At 40.0% G+C, this 23,611-nt stretch overlaps 1 long non-coding RNA gene across 2 annotated transcripts in view; it reads left to right on the top strand.

Moving 5' to 3' along the window:
• The window catches only part of LOC103349472 (uncharacterized), a 64,377-nt gene that overhangs the window by 23,198 nt on the left and 17,568 nt on the right, over nt 1-23,611 (top strand). Inside the window, exon 2 of one of the 2 annotated variants that reach the window (XR_007918554.3) lies at nt 23,325-23,412. The exons of the other annotated variant lie outside the window; for it this stretch is intronic. This is a non-coding gene — a long non-coding RNA (uncharacterized LOC103349472). The remainder of the gene's footprint in view (nt 1-23,324; nt 23,413-23,611) is intronic. 2 annotated transcript variants of the gene reach the window in all.

Here is a 23,611-nt window from a genome sequence, read left to right as displayed (position 1 = left end):
TTCTTTAGTAAATATAAATTTTCAAAGTACAGTTAATGGATTACAGTGGCTCCCCCCCCATAATTTCCCTTCCACTCACACCCCTCCCATTTCCTGCTTCTTCTCCCATTCCATTCACATCAAGATTCATTTTCAATTATCTTTATATACAGAAGATCAATTCAGTATATATTAAGGAAAGATTTCATCAGTTTGCACCCACACAGAAACATGAAGTGTAAAATACTGTTTCAGTACTAGTTATAGCATTAATTCACATTGGACAACACACTAAGGACAGATCCCACATGAGAAATAAGTACACAGTGACTCCTGTTGTTGACTTAACAATTTGATACTCTTGTTTATGGCGTCAGTAATCTCCCTAGGCCCTAGTCATGAGTTGCCAAGGCTATGGAAGCCTTTTGAGTTTGCCAACTTTAATCTTATTCTGACAGGGTTATAGTCAAAGTGGAAGTTCTCTCCTCCCTTCAGAGAAAGGTACTTCCTTCTTTGATGGCCCGTTCTTTCCACTGGGATCTCACTTGCAGAGATCTTCCATTTAGGTCTTCTTCTTCTTCTTCTTCTTCTTCTTCTTCTTCTTCTTCTTCTTTTTTTTTTTTTTTTTTCCAGGGTGTCTTGGCTTTCCATGCCTGAAATACTCTCATGGGCTCTTCAGCCATATCTGAATGCCTTAAGGGCTGATTCTGAGGCCAGAGTGCTATTTAGGACATCTGCCATTCTATGAGTCTGCTGTGTATCCCGCTTCCCATGATGGATCGTTCTCTCCCTTTTTGATTCTATCAGCTAGTATTAGCAGACACTAGACTTGTTTGTGTGATCCCTTTGACTCTTAGACCTATCAGTGTGATCAATTGTGAACTGAAATTGATCACTTGGACTAGTGAGATGGCATTGGTACATGCCACCTTGAAGGGATTGTATTGGAATCCCCTGGCATGATTCTAACTCCACCATTTGGGGCAAGTCCGATTGAGCATGTCTCAAATTGTACATCTCTTCCCTCACTTATTCCCACTCTTAGATTTAACAGGGATCACTTTTCAGTTAAAATTTAAACACCTAAGAATAATTGTGTGTTAATCACAGAGTTCAACTAATAGTACTAGAACAAAACAAAGAGAAAATACTGAAATGGATAAAGTATTACATTGTCTGTTAACCAGAACTAGACATGTGACCTCATCTAGCTACAAGGTAAGAGAGAGAGAGTGAGTGAGTGAGTGAGTGTGTGTGTGTGTGTGTGTGTATTTCTGGGGTGAGAAATGGGAAAGACTAGGTGGAGGCTTTAGCCTTAACCTGGACAGCCACAGGTAAGGAAATAGACAAGCGTTTGTAGTTGGCAAGAGTGGAAATTGGGGACATCTGAATGGAGGGCACTGTGCAGTGTCTGTTACAAAGTTTACAAAATGCACATATCCTTTCATCGCACTCAAAGTTCTAGCCTGTTTTCCTACAGATAAATTCACAGATATATGCACAGTTACATTTTAAAGCTATACCTATACTATAATTGTAAGAGATTGAAAGCAGTCTGAATGTCCAGTAGAGACGTCTGAGTGGACACATTCTTTTATATCCATACAATGGAACACTCTACAGGTCCTTAGGGAACAAAGCAGCAGCATGTATGTATGGCAAGAGAAAAGCAAGGTACAAAACTCTGTGTGCACTGCTTCCATCTATGTACAGTGTAGCCATACAGTCAGAATATTTGTGGGAGGACCACAGAAACTGTTGATAGTAAGCACTTCTGGTTAAAACTAGTAAGTGAGAGAGAAGATAGGCTGGGAGAGAGACATGCTTTTACTGTGTTCTCTTTTATACCTTTTATGGACATCTACATAAATAAATTTGTAAGTTGGTTGTAGAAGTAATGTAAATAACATGGAAAGCTGATTGTAATATATCATTGTCTAAAAACTGTTTACTGAAAACTATGTTTAATATGGTCTCATTTTTATAAATAAACGGCATATACAATAATACAGTGGTTTGAGTTTTTCTTATCCTATTTTTTTGAAATTTTTCTATAATGTTTTATAATTAAAAATTGTAAAAATAAAAAAGAAATAGAAAACCTTTTAGGAGTCTTTGTTGACACCATCTTGAAACCTTTCCCCTTTTGTCCTGTTAAGATTAATGAATGCCTCCTTTTCCTTATGTGCTCCATTTTTCCATATATTCACCACACTCTGAATTGCCTTCTCATGTACACATTTGGCTCATCATTCTATTTGATCTTAGAGTACCTGGTACATACCCTAGTCACCCTGGTCTCCCTGTATGTGCCAAAAACAGTGTCTTTTCTGTAACAGATGTGTAGTAAACATTGAGCACAATGAATGAAGTAGTTATGGTTTTTTGATTTTGTGTGATGCAACCAGTATTTAATACTGAACCCCAGATATTGCTGACTTGTTAGCCATGCCGGGAGCTCATTAGTTGCGGTTCAAAGCACATGGTTCAAAGGTTTCCTTTCTAAAATGACATTGATTGCCCCCAGGGACTCCTGTCTCTGCATCCTTAATTAGCCATCTTGGATGTGTTATATAAATAAAGATAAATATGAGGATAAACTGCCGATGACATGGTCTTTGCTCTGATGCAGGTGAATACACTGCTATCTGCTTGATATTACAATTTAGAGTAATTTTCTCCTGTTTTTCTCTTTGTACTATATTCCTTTCCTTGTTTTCATCCTTTTGCTACAATCCCGCCCTGAACACATAGCTGTATTTTTGGTGTAGATTATCTGAAGTCACTTATGGATGAATGAGAAGAAATGGAAGTAGAAAACAGTATTTGAATCAATATGACTTTAAATTAAAAATTGCTTGAGAATAGATTTGGTAGTTTGAGGTCTCCACATTTCCAGTTTTATGGACACTATATCCTTTTCCATATTTCCTCCCTATGTCCTTGTCACGGAGACCTTCCCATCACAGCCCTGAAGGTTCTTCTAGAGGCTTTGTTCAACCAACCCTTTTCTTACTGGGATATCCTCTGCCTCTGACCATCAATGCAAATTTTTTTTTTTTTTTTTTTTTTGACAGGCAGAGTGGACAGTGAGAGAGAGAGACAGAGAGAAAGGTCTTCCTTTGCTGTTGGTTCACCCTCCAATGGCCGCCGCGGCCGGCGCGCTGCGGCCGGCGCACTGCGCTGATCCGATGGCAGGAGCCAGGAGCCAGGTGCTTTTCCTGGTCTCCCATGGGGTGCAGGGCCCAAGCACCTGGGCCATCCTCCACTGCACTCCCTGGCCACAGCAGAGGGCTGGGTTGGAAGAGGGGCAACCGGGACTAGAACCCGGTGTGCCGGCGCCGCTAGGCGGAGGATTAGCCTAGTGAGCCGCGGCGCCGGCCATCAATGCAAATTTTACTATGATAGTCAATTTTCTTGTCAACTTGAGAGGCCACAGGATGTCCAGATACCTGGTAAGACATGATTTCTGAGGTATCTGTGAGGATGTAATGAAGAGGCTTGGATTGGTAGCCTGAGTAAAGGAGATTGTCTTTTCAGTAAAGCCGAAAAGAATAAAAAATTGGAGCAAGGGAGAAGTCTGTTTCTATGGCTTCTTGGACTGGGACATGGGCATGTAGCTCTGCACTGGGACATACACCATCAGTCCTCCCACTTACCAGGCATTTGGAATTACAGCTGAACTATTATGAGTTCTGGTTGTCAGGCCTTTAGACTCAGACACTACACCATCACCTTTTCTGGGGTCTACAGCTTGTAGATGGTAGATTGTGGGACTTCTCAGCTCCCATATTCACATGAGCTAAGTCCTTGTAATAAATCTCTTCCTCCCTCACTTCCCCAGAGTCTTCCACAACTTCATAAAAAATGTGTATTAGGGGCCCAGCGTTGTGGCATATTGAGTAAAGCTGCCATTTGTGATACTGGCAACCCATTTGGGGGCCAGTTTGAGTCCTAGGTGCTCTACTTCTGATCTAGCTCTCTGCTGATGTGCCTGGGAAAGCAGCAGAAGATGGCCCAAATCTTTGGGTCCCTGTACCCACATTGGAGACCTTGAGTAAGCAGCCATTTGGGGAGTAAAATAGCTGATGGAAGATAGCTCTCCCTCTGTCTGTCTGTCTGTCTGTTTCTCTGCTTCTTCCTTTCTGTAACTCTGCTATTCAAATAAGTAAAGTAAATCTTAAAGAAAAGTATATCAGACAAACACTATGCATGGATTTAAAAAGTATTTTGCACCAAAATAAGCAAGCACTTTTTTTTTTCTTTTTTAAAAGTGGAGTGATCTGCCATGAGCTGGTTTCCTCCTTGTATACCTGCAACAGCATTTGCTGGGCCAGACTAAAGCCCAATCTCCCATGTGAGTAGCAGAAACTAAAGTACTTGAGCCTTCATCTGCTTCCCAGACATATTAACAAGGAGCTGGATTGGAACAGGAGTACCAGAGTTGAACCAGCACACTGATACAGGATATAGTGTCCTAAGCAGAGGCTTAATCTTTTGTGCCATAAAATTCCTGCCCCCAAAATTCCTTTTAATTCAATTTTCCATGAACTTTTTGAGGTACCCTCGCATGTAAGTATCTGTATATCTGTATATATCTCTTAAAATGATTGGTTCTTTTTCTCTGGACAATCTTGATAAAACTTCCTTTCCATAAAGATCCAGTTCACTTGCCACACTTGCCGAAGATGTCACCATAGACGATTCAGCCTGGTTTTCTTTTTTGTCATTCTAACACTAATACAGTTTGTTCATCCCTTCTCTGCACATTTCCTTGAGTGTCTACTGTGCATATGTTTTTTCTGGGAGCTAGGATAAGAGACCACTGAGACAGTCTGTCCTCAATAAGCTCACAGAATAATGGGGGAGACAGATAAGCACAGTTTGAGTACAGTGCACTAAGTGCAATGCGTGTGCACAGGCTTCCATGGGGGGCTTAAGAAGGAGCAGCTGATCTAGAAGGAGATAGGGAATTGCAGAAAGCTGAATACTGAAGGTGAAGAAGAGATATAGGAAAAGGAATTTATTCTAGACTAGTGGAATAGCACGTTGGAGGTCATGGAGATGGGAAATGGGTGGTACATTTGAGGAGTGATAAGTAGCTCAGTTAGGCTGAAGTATGAGCTGACAAAGTGGCAGGAGATGAAGCCAGAGAGCTAGGAAAGGTGGAATTGTGATGGGCCTTTGGTACCAAGCTAGAGATGGGACCATTCTGAAAGCAACATAGAACCTTTGAAGGTTTTTATATAGGGAGGCAGTGAAGCGAGTCTTGAGTTCTGTGAACTTTTGATGGAAGGAATCAAATCTTAGCTGTCACAGTATCGCCTTAGCCCCTAATACAGAGCTTATTAATACATTACTGAGGCTCAGTAAAGCTGAATTGAATTTTCTGGGAACTGCTCAAGCTTATTTTTTTTTTAAAGAATTAAAACAGTAATAATGTTGGGTACTTTTTGCAATCCATCAAGTCTATGAGCACTATCTTAAGCCTAATCCTTACAATAACTCTATGAGGTAGGTATTGTGATGATCTGCTAGTGCTGACATCTGGCATACTGTGTCAAGTCTTGTTGCTCTGTTCCCCTTCCCCATCCTCCCCAGATTTTTCCAACTTTAGGACCCAAGTGGGTGTCTTATGTTGGAGGATGTTGTGCAAACCACATGCGTAAAGAAAATAATTTACATTTTTCCTTTCTTAGCTTCTGGAACATCAGTGATTCCATCCTCCCACTTCTATTGGGCAGAAATTGAGGTATTCTCCTTATGCTTCTTCGTCTTCTCCAAAATCCACCACACACACACACACACACACTCACTCACACACACACACACGCTCCATACTCTCTGCCATACATGGCAGCAGGGATCCAGCACAACTATTTTTCCCTTTTTTCTGACACAAAGACTCAAGAATATGCAGTCTTTGGTAATAATGGAGACTACTGGCATTTCATTTTTAAATTTTTGACTGTCTTTTAGCTTTCTTTTCTCTGCTTGTTCGATATTTGATTCCTTTATGTCTTGCACAATGCCTTGTATGTAGTATACATTCAATAAATAGTTTTTTGAGCACAAAAGAAAGACAACATGTATGTATATTCAACACTTTAATAATTTTCAATTACAAAAAATATACAAACTACCACATTTAAATTTTTATGAGAACAGGTTGTTGTTGGCAAGTGGGTTTGACTTTCACTTCCACTGCCACATTAGAGTCCCCACAGAATTTCTATTTTTATTTGATTACCCTGGGTATAGTTTTGGATCAGAAAGGAGCTGGGTAGATACTTCACAGGTACTGAAGGGAATCTCCAGGTCGCAGCAGGCTCACCTCAGAATCTGTTATTCTGCCAAGTTGTTTTGCAATTTTTGTGACTTCACGATGAAAATGTTTCCAGTGGACATAGAGGAAATTAACAGAAGAGACAAATTACTTACAATGGAGATGGGTAGACAGCAAATCTGAGGGAAGTAGAAGATGTCTAGGAAACTGTTTCTTCAATTAGCTTTCCAGGTTGAAGATCTCTGGAAATCATTGGCTTCTACAGACTTCCCACTAGTAGGGCAGCAGACTAAATTCTATTACTTTCTATGTTGTGAACCTCTTGTTTACATCATCAATTATATTAGAAACTTTAGTAATTATTCCTTTATTGTCTTCCTACCTCAGTTCACCCACACATATTTTTCCCACCAACTCCAATAGAATCTTAGATTTTAAAATTATTTCAGATTGGTTAAGATCACTGGTGGGTCAGCATGCTCAAATTTACAAAATTATAAATACAATTATCCAACACTCATGGTACAGAATAAACAACCTTCATAGTTTTGGTATCTAAAGAACTTAAATTCATGTAGACAGTAATACTGAGACAGCATTACTCCCACTAGTTTCCTAGGAAAGCCTTTAGAAATGTGAAAAGAGACTTCAGCGTTAGGGCTTTATCTTTGCCTGAAAGTGTAGTATCATGTTCAGTCTGGCCATGAGGGTGCACCAGGGAACTATCCAGACATGTCCAATGCAGTGTATGTGGTCCTTCAGCACTTTGGCCATGTATCTCATACAAGATGCTGCAGTATGCACAAACATTCAATGTGCTTGCAGAGGTGAGAAACACCTAAAGCTCAGCTCAGGTGTGCTGTGTGTGTTTGTGTCTACAACCTGGATATAGTCTAACACTTCCAGTTAAGGTCATATCTAAACCTGCATTTGGTATGCACCACACAAGTATTGCTTTTGCCTACTTTGTCTGCAAGTCTCCTTAATAAATTAGAAAAAGAAGACAAAATTAAACCCAAAGTAAGTAGATAAAGAGTAGAAATCAGCGAAGTAGAGAAGAGATAATAAAGAATATTAACAAAACTCCAAATTTGAAAAGTAAACTTGGAAAGGTATAATCAATCTAATGAACCTTGAACAAGACTGTTAAGGAAAGAGAGAAAGCAGAAATTACCAGCATTAGAAATGAAAAAGAACTATAGATCATATTTTACATTAAAGAATATTAAGGGGGCTGACATTGTGGTATGGTGGGTAATGCTGCCACATGCAACCCTCGCATTCCATTTGAATGCCAGTTCGTGTCCTGGCTACACTTCCAATCCAGCTCCCTGTTAATTGCCTGAGAAAAGCAGTGGAAGATAGTCCCAAGTATTTGGCTCCTGACACCCATGTTCATGACCTGTATGAAGCTCCCAGCTCCGGGCTTCAGCCTGGCCCAGTGCTGGCCATTGTAGCAATCTGGGCAGTGAGAAAGTGGATGGAAGATCTTGCTCTGTGTCTCTCCCTCTCTGTAACTCTGACTTCCAAAATAAATTAATAAATCTTAAAAATAGAATAATGGAATATTGTGAAGATTTTACACCAAAGCATTCAACAAGTTAGATATGTTTTCAAATTCCTTTAAAACACAACTTACTAAAGCTAATAGAAGGTAGAACTGAAAAATCTAGACAGACTTTTATCTATTTAAAGCCTTCGCATGAAGAAAACCCAAGGCCAATATGATTTCTTTGGCAAAATACTATCAAATGTTGAAAGAAGAAATGACATGAATGTTAAGCAAATTTGGAAAATAGAAGAACCCATTTTATTAAGGAAGCATTAGCCAGATAACCAAATCTGAGGGAAAAATATTTCAAGAAAAGAAAAATGTTAATCAATATCCCTTATGATGATAGGCACTAAACTCTCTAATGAAATATTAGTAGGTTGGCCGGCTCCACGGCTCAATAGGTTAATCCTCCGCCTGCGGCACCGGCACACCAGGTTCTAGTCCCGGTCGGGGCACTGGATTCTGTCCCGGTTGCCCCTCTTCCAGGCCAGCTCTCTGCTGTGGCCCGGGAGTGCAGTGGAGGATGGCCCAAGTCTTGGGCCCTGCACCCGCATGGGAGACCAAGAGAAGCACCTGGCTCCTGGCTTCGGATCAGCGCGATGCACCGGCTGCAGCGCACTGGCCGCGGCGGCCATTGGAGGGTGAACCAACAGCAAAAGGAAGACCTTTCTTTCTGTCTTTCTCTCACTGTCCACTCTGCCTGTCAAAAAAAAAAAAAAATAAATAAAGAAAATAAAGAAATATTAGTAGGTTGAATTCAACAATATATGAAAAGACTAATAATCCTGATCAAGTGAATTTATTCCAGCAATATAAGGTTAATCTAAAAATCCATATACTTCATATATTAAAAGTAAAGGAGAGAAAACATACATTTTTTTCAAGAAATTTAGAAAAGATTTTCGCAAAATTCAACAGTTGTTGACTCAGCAAATAGGGAATGAAAAGAAATATCTTTAACCTGATAAGAATATCTTTAAAACACTTGCAGTGACATCATATTTGACACTCTTGAAAGCTTTCACCCATGATTGAGAACAAGTGTGGATGTGCTCTTAACAATTCTATTTGATTTTGTACTGGAACTCCTAGCTGTTGAATGAGGAAAGAAAAAGATGTAAGATCTTTAAATCTTGGAAAGGAAGAAGTAAAATGCTAATTGACATGATTCTTTACATAGAAAATCTTAGGGAACCTACAAAACAACTGCTAGAGCTAATACCTGGCACAGGACATAAAGTCAGTATGGAAAAATCACTTGTATTTTAATAGATCAACAGAAAATACTTGGAAAAGTCAATTAAGAGCTTAATTCTATAGAAGACAACATCAAAACCCAAAGAACTCAGAGATGGACCACACATTCAAACATGAGATAATAACTAAAACTTCTAAAAACAAAAGGAGATTATCTTTACAACTTTGGAGTAGGAAAAGAATTCTTAGGGCATAGATAGCACTAAACAGGAAAAAAAAATTGAGTTGGAATGTAAAACTCCACTCATCAAATTTACCAGAAAATGTTTTTGGCACAATAGGGAGATGATAATTCACAATGACTTACATTTTATAATTGTCTGGAAGGGAAGAGTTCAAAGGCTCCAAACATGGGGTGATTTGATGATGGGGAGATGGAGATACTGATTGCCCAGATTTGATATCAAAGTATACACTGTATACTTTCATATATACTGCGATGTCACTGTATACCCCAGGAAGTTGTGCCATTATTACATGTTAATCAAAATTTTAAGAGATATTTAAGGAAACTGAAATACCAACAACCCTGTTTGATTATCACACATTGTATATATATATAATTAAGTATCACACTGTATGCCACAAAAATGTATAATAAAATGAAAACAAGAAAGAAGTTACCAGAATAACAATGAAAACGGAAGACAGAGTGGGAGAAAACATTTTTAATATAGACATCTGATAAAGGACTTGTGTTCAGAATAAACACTCTTACAACTCAGTAGTAAATGGACAAGCAATACAAAAGTGGGCAAAAGACTTAAACTGGTTGCACACAAGGAAGATGTATAAATAGCTAATAAGCAAATGAAATTTCTCAATGCCATTAGTCTTTTTTTTTTTTTTTTTAATTTGACAGGTAGAGTTTTAGACAGAGAGAGACAGAGAGAAAGGTCTTCCTTCCATTGGTTCACTCCCCAAATGGCTGCTACGGCCAGCGTTGCGCCGATCTGAAGCCAGGAGCCAGGTGCTTCTTCCTGGTCTCTCATGCGGGTGCAGGGCCCAAGTACTTGGGCCAAACTCTACTGCCCTTCCAGGCCACAGCAGAGAGCTGGACTGGAAGAGGAGCAACCAGGCTAGAACCCGGTGCCCATATGGGATGCTGGTGTCGCAGGCGGAGGATTAACCAAGTGAGCCAGGGCACTGGTCCCAATGCCGTTAGTCTTAAGAAAACACAAAATTAGAGTGAAATACTTTTTTCACACCTACTGGAATGACTAAAAACATTGAACGCTGGTGAGAGAATGTCCAGAAACTGCAGCTGAGAGTACAAATTTGTATACCACTTTGGAAAAGTTGTTGGTATCTTCTTGTAAAATTGATCCTATATGGGGCCAGCTCCGTGGCTCACTTGGTTAATCCTCCTGCGGTGCTGGCATCCCATATCGGTGCTGGGTTCTAGTCCTGGTTGCTCCTCTTCCAGTCCAGCTCTCTGCTGTGGCCTGGGAAGGCAATGGAGGATGGCCCAGGTGCTTGGGCCCCTGCACCCGCATGGGAGACCAGGAGGAAGCGCCTGGCTCCTGGCTTCCATAGCGGCCATTTGGGGAGTGAACCAGCGGAAGGAAGACCTTTCTCTTTGTCTTTCTCTCTCACTGTCTAACTCTGCCTGTCAAATAAAAAAAAAAATTAAAAAAAAATTGATCTTATACCTATACTGTGGTCCAGAAATTCTGCTTCTAGTTATTTTTCCAAGATAAATGAAAACGTATGTCTATAAAAACACAAGAGTAAGACTTTTCACTGCAGGGCTAATGTTGTGACATAGCAGGTTAATACACTGCTTGCAATGATGGCATCCCATCTGAACATTGGTTCTTGTCCTGGTTATTCCACTTCCAGTCCAGGTCCCTGTTAATGGCCTGGGAAAAGTAGTGGAAGATGGTCCAAGTGCTTGGGCCCCTGCACCTGCTTGGGAGACCTAGAAGAATCTCCTTGCTCTGGCTTTGACCTAGCTCAGCCCTGTGTGTTGTGACCATCTGGGAAGTAAACCAGTGGATAGAAGATCTCTCTATCTCTGTCCCTCCCTCTCCCTCTGTAACTCGGCCTTTCAAATCTTTAAAAAATGGATTTTCACTGTAACTTTATTCATTCTAGCCACCAAATGGAAAGAAGTTTTCATCAATAGAAGGATTAATTGTGATATAATTAATTTTAAAAAACTACACAGCAAGACAAAAGAACTGATATATACAGTAATGAGCAAATCCCAAAAACATCGTTTTGGAAGAATGAAATCAGACACAAGACAGTACATAGTGATTATATATGTTTCTGATTTTATGTTGATAGAAGTGAGAATGGTGGTTGCCTATGGAGAATAAGTGATAACTTTGGAGTAATGCATAAGTTTGATACCTGGATTAGGATAGTGACTACATAGGTCTATACATCAAAACATACTGAATTTTATACATAACTATAAAAACCAAATAGCTAACTATATGCCAATATGGTAAGGGTAAAAACACCCATCTGGGCCAAAAAATTATAGTAAGGACTAAACAAATGGGTGGCAATATGAATATCAGACATAGTAAATTTCAAGGCAAAAGCATTGCTTAAAACAGTAAATGAGGGCCGGCGCCGCAGCTCACTAGGCTAATCCTCCGCCTAGCGGCACCGGCACACCGGGTTCTAGTCCCGGTCGGGGTGCCGGATTCTGTCCCGGTTGCCCCTCTTCCAGGCCAGCCCTCTGCTGTGGCCAGGGAGTGCAGTGGAGGATGGCCCAGGTGCTTGGGCCCTGCACCCCATGGGAGACCAGGAAAAGCACCTGGCTCCTGGCTCCTGCCATCGGATCAGCGCGGTGCGCCGGCCGCAGCGCGCCGGCCGCGGCGGCCATTGGAGGGTGAACCAACAGCAAAGGAAGACCTTTCTCTCTGTCTCTCTCTCTCACTGTCCACTCTGCCTGTCAAAAAAAAAAAAAAAAAAAAAAAAAAAAAAAACCAAACAAACAAACAGTAAATGAAAAAAGTCATGTTTTTTGAATTGGTAAATGGTAGAATTCACAAGAAATGTTTGTGTGTGGAATATTTATCATTAAAATATGTAAACCAAAGCTAGTATAAATACAGGGATGACCAAATAGCTACAAGAAATTTCCAACAGTTCTCTCAGTAATTAAGAGTAAGAGTAAGGGCTAGTGTCGTGGCTCACTTGGTTAATCCTCCACCTGTGGCGCCAGCATCCGATATGCGCGCTGGGTCCTAGTCCCAGTTGCTCCTCTTCCAGTCCAGCTCTCTGCTGTGGCCCGGAAAGGCAGTGGAGGATGGCCCAACTGCTTGGGCCCCTGCATAGGAGACCAGGAGGAAGCACCTGGCTTCTGGCTTCGGATTGGCACAGCGCCGGCCGTGGCAGCCTTTTGGGGAGAGAACCAATGGAAGGAAGACCTTTGTCTCTGTCTCTCTCTCTCACTGTCTACAACTCTACCTGTCAAATAAAAAAAAAAAAAAAAGAGTAAGTGTAAAGAAATAAGAATATATAAAATTTGGATGAGAAAAATCAAACCTTATTTCATATAAAGAGACTATTCATTCTTTCTTTGTGTCCACATTACGCATTTACAAAATGTGATATAGTAGATGAGGTAGAAAATTTTAATTTTCCAAAAAAAGAATATTTTGCTTTTCCAAAGAAGAAAATATATAGATCACAGTCTCTGATCACTATGCCATAAAAGTTTTAAATTCATGTTAACAAAGGCAAATAAAAAATGCAAACTCATGAATATCTTAAAGGACATGGTTCTAAGTCAATTTTTGAGTCAAAGAGAAATTGTATACATTAATGACAATGAAAACTACTAAAACTTAAGCATATGATCAAAGTATTCAGAGCAGATTTGTAACCTTAAACATATTTGAGTATCAAATGTGAAAAATGATGGGGGCTGGCACTGTTCCGTAGCAGGTAAATCTGCTGCCTGTAGTGCTGGCATCCCGTATGGGCACTGGTTCAAATCCTAGATGCTCCACTCCTGATCCAGCTGTGCTAATATACCTGAGAAAGCAATAGAAGATGGCCCAAGGACTTGGGCCCCTGCACCCACGTGGGAGACCCAGAAGAAGCTCCTGGCTCCTGGCTTCAGTTTGGCCCAGCTCTGGCTATTGTGACTATTTGGGGAGTGAACCAGTGGATGGAAGATCTCTCTCTGTCTGCCTCTGCCTCTGTAACTCCACCTTCCAAATAAATAAATAAATCTTTAAAGAAAATGTGAAAAATGAGGATAGATGAAGAAATTAGGAGTAGAATAATGAATACCACTGAGGATGTAGGAGATAGAAGTACAAAATTAAATGCAAAAATTATAGAATTAGTAAACGTAAAGAAAGTGGAATGATAAATATATTTAGTATGTTGAGAAAAAATAAAACATAAGGGAAATTAAAGGAAAATAGATTCAATCTTAAGACTGGAAATGGGCACAAAACCACAGATTTGAGGGAAATAAGAAATTACAAATGAACATAACTCTTCATCTTTAAAGGATCTGAAAATCATGATAGAATGGATATTTTCCACGGAAGAAAGCAAATTTCCAAAATTGATTAAACAAGATCTGCATATATCAGCAACCATATAAGGAATTGTAAAGACTATCAAATATCTGTTTCACCACAAAAGCATTAGGCTGATTGTTTTATGAATAATTTCTGAAAATGTTCAGGAAACATATATCTTCATTAAGTAAATATTTTGGATACTAGAAATATCTATATCTTGTCATGTTGCTTGAAATAGGCATAATTCTGATAACCAACCTGACCAAACTGACATGCCAACACTGACACTCAAACACAACTATATCAATCTCACCTATCCAGAGATATAAATATTCTCTAGGAATATCATAAAATTGGTTCCTAAACTATATTAAAAAATAATATACCATAATCATTTAATGTAGGCTTATTTCAAGAATTTGTGAATAGTTCAACATGAAATTTAATAATGGAATTCATTATATTAAGTAAGCAAAAAGAGAAACAATTGTTATGTAAGAAAGTCACTTAATAACGTTATCATATATAGAAATGATGTATTTTTTTTCTCTTTTTTTGACAGGCAGAGTGGACAGTGAGAGAGAGAGAGACAGAGAGAAAGGTTTTCCTTTTGCCTTTGGTTCACCCTCCAATGGCCGCCGCGACCGGTGCACTGCGGCCGGCGCACCGCACTGATCCGAAGCCAGGAGCCAGGTACTTATCCTGGTCTCCCATGAGGTGTAGGGCCCAAGTACTTGGGCCATCCTCCACTGCACTCCCGGGCCACAGCAGAGAGCTGGCCTGGAAGAGGGGCAACTGGGACAGAATCCGGCACCCCGACTGGGACTAGAACCTGGTGTGCCGGAGCCGCAAGGTGGGGGATTAGCCTAGTGAGCTGCAGCACCGGCCAAATGATGTATTTTAAATTTAAAACTCTTAGTAGGTAGGACTAAAAGTATATTTCTTAATACACCCAAGCTTATTCATGAGCAATGAAGAATAAATGTCTTTTAAAAAATTATTTATTTAGAAGGCAGAGAGAGAGAGAAAGAAAACTTCCAGCCACTGTTTCACTCCCCAAATGGCCACGACAGCTGAGGTCAGGTCTGGCTGAAGCCAAGAACCAGAACTCCATCTGGGCCTGCTATATTGGGTGGCAGGAATGCAAGCACTTGAGCCATCATTCTTTGCTTTACCAGGTGCTTAGCAGGAAGCTGATCAGAAGTAGAGCAGCCAGGACTAGAACAGGCGCCCCACAAGCACTGTCATAACCCACTGTGAATAAACATCTTAATGATAAAACCTTAGAAACATTCCAATGAAGGTGCCAAATGTCACTGAAAATAGTTAATGGTATTCTGCTAGTTTGTAGTCACTGTTTTAAACTAAGTATAAATACTGGAAAGGAAGATACAAAATTATCATCACCCAGAAAATAGAATCAAGTGAAAAACTTTTAGAGCTAATATGAATTTTTGGTAGGCTGCCTAGGTAGTGTGTGTGTACACACCCACGTATGTGCATCAATATGTGCATATGCATGTATATACATATATATCTATATACACATACATATGCAGCTGTGTGTGTGTATTTGTGGTTGTAATAGCATTCTTAGGCACCAACAGAAATCTGCTAGAAAATACAACTTTCAAAAAGGTCCATTTAAGATCACAATTAACAGAAACCTGGGAATAAATTTACCAACAGATGTGCTGAAGTATATGAACAAAAGTTTCTGAGGGACAAGAGAAGACTTGAATAAGTGGAGAGAGCCTATATTTCTGGAAAGATACTCGAAATATAGAAAAAGTAAATTTCCTCTGAATTACTCTACAAATTTAATTCTAACCAAAATCCCAGTGACAATTTTTGGGAATCTGACAACATGATTCTAAAGTTAAAAATAATTAAAAATATTAAAATTATCTAAGAAAAGTGTTTCATTAAAAAATGAAGGGAAACTTGCCTTAGAATTTACCAAAACATTATGAAGCTGTGATAATTTATGCTGCTCAGAATTATTTATTCTGGTACAGAAACAGGTGGATCATGGGAATACAATCAAAAGTCTAGAAATAGTCACAAGGGTATATAACATATTAGTATATAATGAAGTGATATTCATTTTAGATCAAGAAAAATTATCATAAAAATTGTAATGGAAAAGACACTAGTTCATTTATCTTAAAAAAAGTATCTTATAGATAATAGACATGAAAAAATGCTCCTCATCACTAATTTTCCAAATTAAAACCACTATCACCTTACACCTGTTAGAATGGCTACCAAAAAGATAAGTATCAGTGATGGTGTAGCGAAAAGGAAACTTATGCATGATAGTAGAATTTAAGTTAATACAACCATTATGGAAAACAGTATGAAAGTTTCTCAAAAACCTAAAAATTACTGTATGATCCAGCAGTACAACTTCTGGACTTCTGGGTATATATCCTAAGGAATTGAGATCAGCATGACAAAAGGATTTATGCTTTCATATTCAGCATTATTCGTAATAGCTAAGATCTGGAATCAAGGTAGATGTCTATCATTGGATGAATGGATAAATACCTCCCCAGCCCGACTTCCACACAATGGATACACTTTAGACTTTAAAAAGGAAATCCCATTATTTGCAACAGTCTGTATGAACCTAGGTGGACATTGTGCTAAGTGAAATAAACCAGGTGCAGAAATACAAATATTATATGATCTCACTTATATGTGAAATCTAAAAATTCAAACTCTGGAGCAGAGGGTAGCATGTTGGTTACTGGAGACCTGTAAGACAAGGGTGGTTCAGGAAAGGGGAGATATTGATCAAAGGGTGCCAAATTTCAACTAGATAAGGAGAAATAACCTTTGGTGATCTATTTCAGAGGATGGTGACATATTATAATAAATAATAATGTATTGTATATTCAGAAATTGCCAAAAGAGTATATTTTTTTGACAGGTAGAGTGGGCAGTCAGAGAGAAACAGAGAGAAAGGTTTTCCTTTTCCCTTGGTTTACCCCACAATAGCTGCTGCGGCTGGTGCACTGCGGCCGGTGCACTGCACTGATCCAAAGCCAGGTACTTCTCCTGGTCTCCCATGCGGGTGCAGGGCCCAAGCACTTGGGCCATCCTCCACTGCACTCCAGGGCCACAGCAGAGAGCTGGCCTGGAAGAGGGGCAACCGGGACAGAATCCGGCACCTTGACCGGGACTAGAACCCAGTGTGCTGGCGCTGCAAGGTGGAGGATTAGCCTATTGAGCCACGGCACCGGCCAAGAGTAGATTTTAAACGTGTTCACCATACCAAAAAAAAAGTATGTGAGGTGTCAATGTTATTAATTAGCTTGACTTAATAATTCTGCATCATATTGTACACATTGAATATGTATAAATATTCATATATACAATTATTTGTCAACTAAAAATAAAATTATAAAATTTTGATAATGGAAGTGCTAGCAGATTCAAGCAATAATACAAAGTGTGCTTCATAAATCCATAAAGTTATGAAGTACTGATTCTGGATTAAAAAGAAGGGTTAAGTATTTCACAGCTTTCCTTTCCCAGCTGTTCTTCACAATGTCAAATTCATTTAATTATGAATGTCTTTCCAATTCTCTGTAGCTGTTTCATTTTATCCATTAAATTTTTGTCCAAAATTTATTTCATGTTCTTTCTGAGACCCTTCTTTTTTATTTTTATTTAATAAATATAAATTTCCAAAGTACAGCTTTTGGATTACAGTGGCTTTCCCTCCCCCCATAACTTCCCTCCCACCTGCAAGCCTCCCATCTTCTGCTCCCTCTTCCATTCCATTCACATCAAGATTCATTTTCAATTATCTTTATATACAGAAGATCAATTCAGTATATACTAAGTAAAGATTTCAACAGTTTGCCCCCACACAGAAACACAAAGTGTAAAGTACTGTTTGAGTACTAGTTATAGCATTAATTCACATATTACCACACATTAAGGACAGAGATCCTACATGGGGAGTAAGTGCACAGTGACTCCTGTTGTTGATTTAACAATTGACACTCTTGTTTATGGCGTCAGTAATTTCCCTAGGCTCTTGTCATGAGCTGCCAAGGCTATGGAAGCCTCTTGAGTTCGCCAACTCCGATCTTATTTAGACAAGGTCATAGTCAAAATGGAAGTTCTCTCCTCCCTTCAGAGAAAGGTACCTCCTTCTTTGATGGCCCGTTCTTTCCACTGGGATCTCACTCACAGAGATCTTTCATTAAGGTCATTTTTTTTTTCTTTTGTCCAGAGTGTCTTGTCTTTCCATGCCTAAAATACTTTCATGGGCTCTTTAGCCAGATCCAAATGCCTTAAGGGCTAATTCTGAGACCGGAGTGCTGCCATTCTATGAGTCTACTGTGTATCTCGCTTCCTATGTTGGATCTTTCTCTCCTTTTTAATTCTATCAGTTAGTGTTAGCAGACACTAGTCTTGTTTATGTGATCCCTTTGACTCTTAATCCTATCATTATGATCAATTGTGAACTGAAACTGATCACTTTGACTGTCGAGATGGCGTTGGTACATGCCACCTTGATGGGATCGAATTGGAATCCCCTGTCACGTCTCTCTGGGACTCTTCTTTATCATCTTCTATTTCAGCTTTCTATCCTGAATTTGTTTCCCAGTCTAGTTCTGTGCTTTTCTGGTGTAAGACCTCAGAAGTCTTTTTGGCTCAATGTCTCTGTCTACCTTAAACGGTCCTTATTACAAGACTGTAAAAATCAACATTTGTTGAGGGGTATTTGAGATGCGTTGTGTGAATGTATCGTAATGTAGTTGGGCCCCTGATCTTGTTTCCTACATAGGAAGGAGTTCAAGGACAAGACACAGGTAAAGGTCAGCAGAGAAGCAAGATTTATTTCATGCAAAGTAAAAGTATGCACTCAAGAAAGAGGGTGGGCATGCTCATGAAGGAGCTGCACTCAATGAGGTTTGAGTCTAATCCTGTTATATGATCTGGAGGCATAAGGGGTGGTGTCTGGGATGGGATTTAATTGAATATTCATAAGGGCTAGAGTTTGTAGTGGAGCTTGAGTACCTTCCACCCATTTGCTTGCCCTTTTATGGAAATCTTGAAAGTGACATGGTGTCCGATGCATGGTGGGAGTAGGAGTGTCAGTCGTAACTTAGTATAATGACAATATAATGAGCTGAAGGTCATTGCAGGGACACTCCTGGCAGCCATGTTGGATGTTTTTGGCCATTGCTGGTTTTGGGTGGAGGTTTCTAAAAGCTGCTGTTTTCAGCTGCACAGAAAGTGGGGGAGGTTTGGATAGTGCAGGTGTGCCTGCAGCACAGATTAGGGCTTTAGGGAGAGGCCAGCAACATCAGCTTCTCCTTGCTAGCTGCATCCCTGCCCACTTCAAACAGGGTCAATTCTCATCAGAAACCTGCAAAATTTCCTTCATAGGCAGGATGGAGAAGAGGGTGTCAATCTTTGGGTTATCATGTTAGAACTGCATAAATTGTGGGTCATTTGGGAAATGAAACAGAGACTGTTTTTTTAGACTGTCTGGGTGCCAGGATGGCTCAAAGTTTGCCTGAGGAGGGAAGACAAAAAACAGGAAAGTGGGCAGGGCAGGGATTCCTGAATATCTTGAACTAGGGCAATTTTGGAATGTTGAAGATTCACATAAAATTTTGTTTCAGGAAAAGTTTCTGTTGTTCACAGTTTGAAGATCACCTCCTGTACAAATTATTAAATAAGAAATAATGTTCAGTAGAAAATAACTGGATTAAAAAAAGTATGATTGATAATCTAAAAATTATATAACTACAGAAATCACTTGAAAGTAGTTATATCTGAGTAGTAGGAGGTGATTTTATTGACTCCTTTTGCTTATCTATTTAAAACATTTGTATTGATAACAGACTTTTTTCATCTTTTGAGGTATAATTTATTTTTTAAAAAGATTTATTTATTTGAAAGAGTTACAAAGAGAGAAGTAGAGATAGAGAGAAAGAGATCTTCCATCTGCTGGTTCACTCTTGAGATGGTTGTAATGATTAGGATGGGTGTAATGGCCAGGCTGAAGCCAGGAGCCAGAACCTTCATCTGGGTCTCCTGTGTGGGTGGCAGGAACTCAAACACTTGGGCCATCTTCCCCTACTTTCCCAGGCCATTAGCTGGGAATTGGATTGGAAGTGAAGCAACCAGGACACAAACTGGACCCCATATGGGATACCAGCATTGCAGGCAATGGCTTTCCCTGCTATGCCACAATGCCAGACCCTGGGTTGCAATTTAGATACAGTAAAATGCACACGTTTTAAGTGTACAATTTGATGATTTTGATGTATATAAAATAGACCACGTGATCATCATGCAGATCAAAATATAGAATATTTCTTTCACTTCAGAAAGTTTTCACATGCCCCATTTTGAGTCAGTTAGCCCCGCTGTCTGCATCCTACCAGAGATAATCACTGTTCTGACCCAATTTTGATGAGGTTTTGTCTGTTCTTACACTTATAAGTAGAATCATAGAGGATGTACTTTTTGGTTTAGATTATTTTTCTGCATATAATATTTCTGAGACTCATTCATGTAATTTTGCATAATTCTGGGGCACTATTTCATTTTATGACTATAGTACAATTTGTTTATCCATTTTTTGTATATTTGGGTTATCTACAATTTTTGCTATTGAGAATAAAGTGGCTTGGAACTACCTTGTATTATTTTGAAGGGCGTATACATAGTTACAGGGTTATAAAAAGCATGCATCTTTAACTTATCAAGATTTTGTCAAATTTCAGAGTGGTTGCTTAAGTATAGCTTTCAATGAGCAATGCCTGAGAGTTACCCATTCTTTTTGTACTCTACCACTACAAGTAAATAGACAAGACAGACTTTAGCCTATGGGAAGACCAAAGCTATGCCTGGGGAAATGTGGCAAAACCAGCTCTCATTTGGTGCAACATCCAATGTAAGTGAAATGTGCAGAGAGCAACACCAAGTCTTTGGGTCATTACTTGTTATTGGTGTCAGTATGTGTTTGTGTTGCCAGCACTAGAGGAATATGTACATTCCGTACAAACCGGGGTACATAAAGCCAGTTTCAGAAAAGGGCTACAGACAAGACGTCACTTTGCCCTGGCTGGCTGAGTGTTCAGGCCTGGGTTACAGCTCCTTCAGGGAACTGGAGAATCTTAGGTAGAGGGGTAGCTCCCTGAGCCAATCACATGCTTAATTCTTAGATGAGTCAAATTTCATTTCATTTTTATACCAGCAGCAGGACTGCTTTGCTTTCTGAGGCTATGGGTAAGGGCAAGTGAGCTCCCGTCTGCTGGTTCACTTCCCCTGTGCTTGCAATAGCTGGGCTGGGCCAAGTCAAAGCCAGGAGTTGGGAGCTCAATGAACTCAATCTGTGTCTTTCACTGGATGGTAGGAACCTAATTACTTGAGTCATCACCTGCTACATCCATGGGTGTGCATCAGCAGGAAGCTGGCTTAGAAGGAGAGCTAGTTCTTGAACCCAGGCACTCCATCTGATAAGCTGTATCTTAATTGCTGTGCCAAAAACCCACCCCAAGATGTCTTGTTGTGCCACTAAACCTGGGCTTACTTGAACTTGTCCATAGATTTTTACAGGCAGAGAAAGCGGAGCTGATATACACAGGATGATCAGTAACCTGACACTTAGTGCATATTGAGCCTGATTGTGGAGCACAGTTTGTGTGTTAGTCTTTGAGGCAGGAAGCTGTCTATGTGCTGGGGGAGGCTTGGTATGTAAATGTGTGAAAGAAGTAGATGTTGCTTTCCAAGATAAATGAGCAGGCCGAACTAGGTGGCTGTTGGTAGCTGTTGGTAGGTTCTAACAATGATAGTACAAAATGAGGCCAAGATTTTTTTTTTTATGATTTATTTTTAAAATGTATTTGAAAGGCACAGTTACAGAGAGATTGGGAGAGGGAGAGGGAGAGGGAGAGAGAGGAGAGAGAGAAAGAGGGAGAAATCAATCTTCCATCTGTTAGTTCACTCCCCAAATGGCCACAACACCTAAGGCTGGGCCAGACTGAAGCCAGGAGTCAGGAGCTTCTTTCAGATCTCACACATGGCTACAGGGGTCCAAGGACTTGGGCCATCTTCCACTGCTTTTCCAGGTGCATTAACAGGGAGCTGGATCAGAAGTAGAGTAGCTGGGACTCAAACTAGTGCCCATATGGGATGCTGATGTCACAGGTGGCAGCTTTATCTGTTATGCCACAATGCTGGCCCTGAGGCCAAGTTTTAGGGTATAACCCAACACAGGTTCCTCAACTTTGATCTATTTCATGGTCATAGTCTGGATGCTGAGGCCTTCCTGCACTGCATGACTCAGAAATTTGTAACCAAGGACACAGATGACAGTTCAATTGATTCTGATTCTACTTCCAGAATATATCTTGAATCCTTTTGCTTCTTTCCAATTTTAATTCCATCGTTTTAGTAGAAGCTGCCAAGATATATATTCTTTAATGTCTTCTGATAGTCTCTTTACTGGTCTCTTCCTATCAATTTCTGCCCCACTCAAATTCACTCCACAGGATATCATGCATCTGATTGTTATTCCCCTTCTTATCCACCTTCAAATATGAACTTTTTAAAGTAGAGAATGTGGATACTAGGAGACATGCCAGTTTGGGAATTAAAAGACTCGGGTTCTAATCTTGGAGAAACCACTAAGTAGCTGCTGCCACCACTTGCCCCGCCCAAGTTTCAGTTTCCTCATCTACAAATGAAATGATGGGACCAGTAGAAGGCCTCTTAGGGCCATTGCATGTTGAACATTTTGTGATCTTTTATAGGACTGATTCAGAAGGTTTTTCTTGGGTTTTTGCCTGGGAAGGAGAGAAATGAGATGGTATTTCAGTCAGCTCTCCTCTCTTTAATCTCTGAGATGGCTGGCATTTTTGAAGTTTGAAGATAGTGCTCATAAACTGAGGAAAACCATATGAAAATATTCAAAGAGTATTTCCTCATTTCAGCAGGTGTGCCATGAGGACCGAGAGATCCCAGCAGGGTAGGGGAAGTCTGTGGTGGTGGTTTCCCATTGCTGGTTAGGTTCCTGTCAAGTTCTCTGTGCTTGTCTGTATACTTGACCTTTGGGTTATGTGGGTCCTTAGTAGCTACCCAAGCCATACCCATTGGCAGAAGGTGAGTCACAAGTTCCATGGAGTACTGCTGTCCTCTTTGTAGGATTCCAGTTGAGTGGTGGATGTTGACATACATTTTTGTCTAGTGATATTTTTAGAAGTATAAATCTAGTGGCACAGAGCTGCAAACACATATACAAATGTCAGTTTCCTAATTGTGTTATTATGCTTTAGTCACTTAGAGTGCAACCGTTGGGGGAAAACTGAGTGAGGGATATGAGGGACTTCTCTGTAACATCTTTGCAACTTCATGTAAATCTCTGTCTCAAAGTTTAAATAAACATGCACATCTTTCAAGGTAGTTAATGAGAGTCTCTGGGACTGAATGGATAATACCTTCCATAATTTTCTGAGTTAGGGATTTTTTTTCCCTCTAAAACAGAATGTGGATTACCTGAGAGTAAAATGGAGTTTCATCATTTTGACTACGAAATCTATTCCCAAGGAATGTTCAGTTGAAGCCTCGATACACACATTCAGCAGCCTGTGTTTTTATGTTGTGTTTGATCAGCACCAAGGCCAGCCTTAGCAGCAGCACCACATTTTCAGGTCTTTCTGGGTCCTTGAATTCCACATGCCTCCTCCTTTATCTTCTCCACTTCTAGGCTTCTACCCTCCCTGGCTCTAGGAAGTTCACACATACACAGGACGGTGGAATGGTTTGGATAAGGCCCTCCCAGGAAAGTGGGTGAGGTAAGATGTGTCTCTGTGGTCATTTGGAGGATTCAGTCAATCTAGAATCCATTCTTTTGTAGTGCAATTTGTGGGGTGGAGGTGTCAAGGGGGAGAGGATAGGGTGCTGAAAGGAAGAGAGGTAACGTGCATGGCAAAGGGAAATTAAGGTTGCTAATCCACTGGCCTTAGAATAGGGGAATTATCCCAGGTTATTCTA

Source organism: Oryctolagus cuniculus, chromosome 1 (assembly GCF_051225735.1).
Source record: "Oryctolagus cuniculus isolate XC-2025 breed Fujian yellow rabbit chromosome 1, ASM5122573v1, whole genome shotgun sequence".
Taxonomy (NCBI): Eukaryota; Metazoa; Chordata; class Mammalia; order Lagomorpha; family Leporidae; genus Oryctolagus; species Oryctolagus cuniculus.
This window is presented reverse-complemented; position numbering and strand designations above follow the sequence as displayed.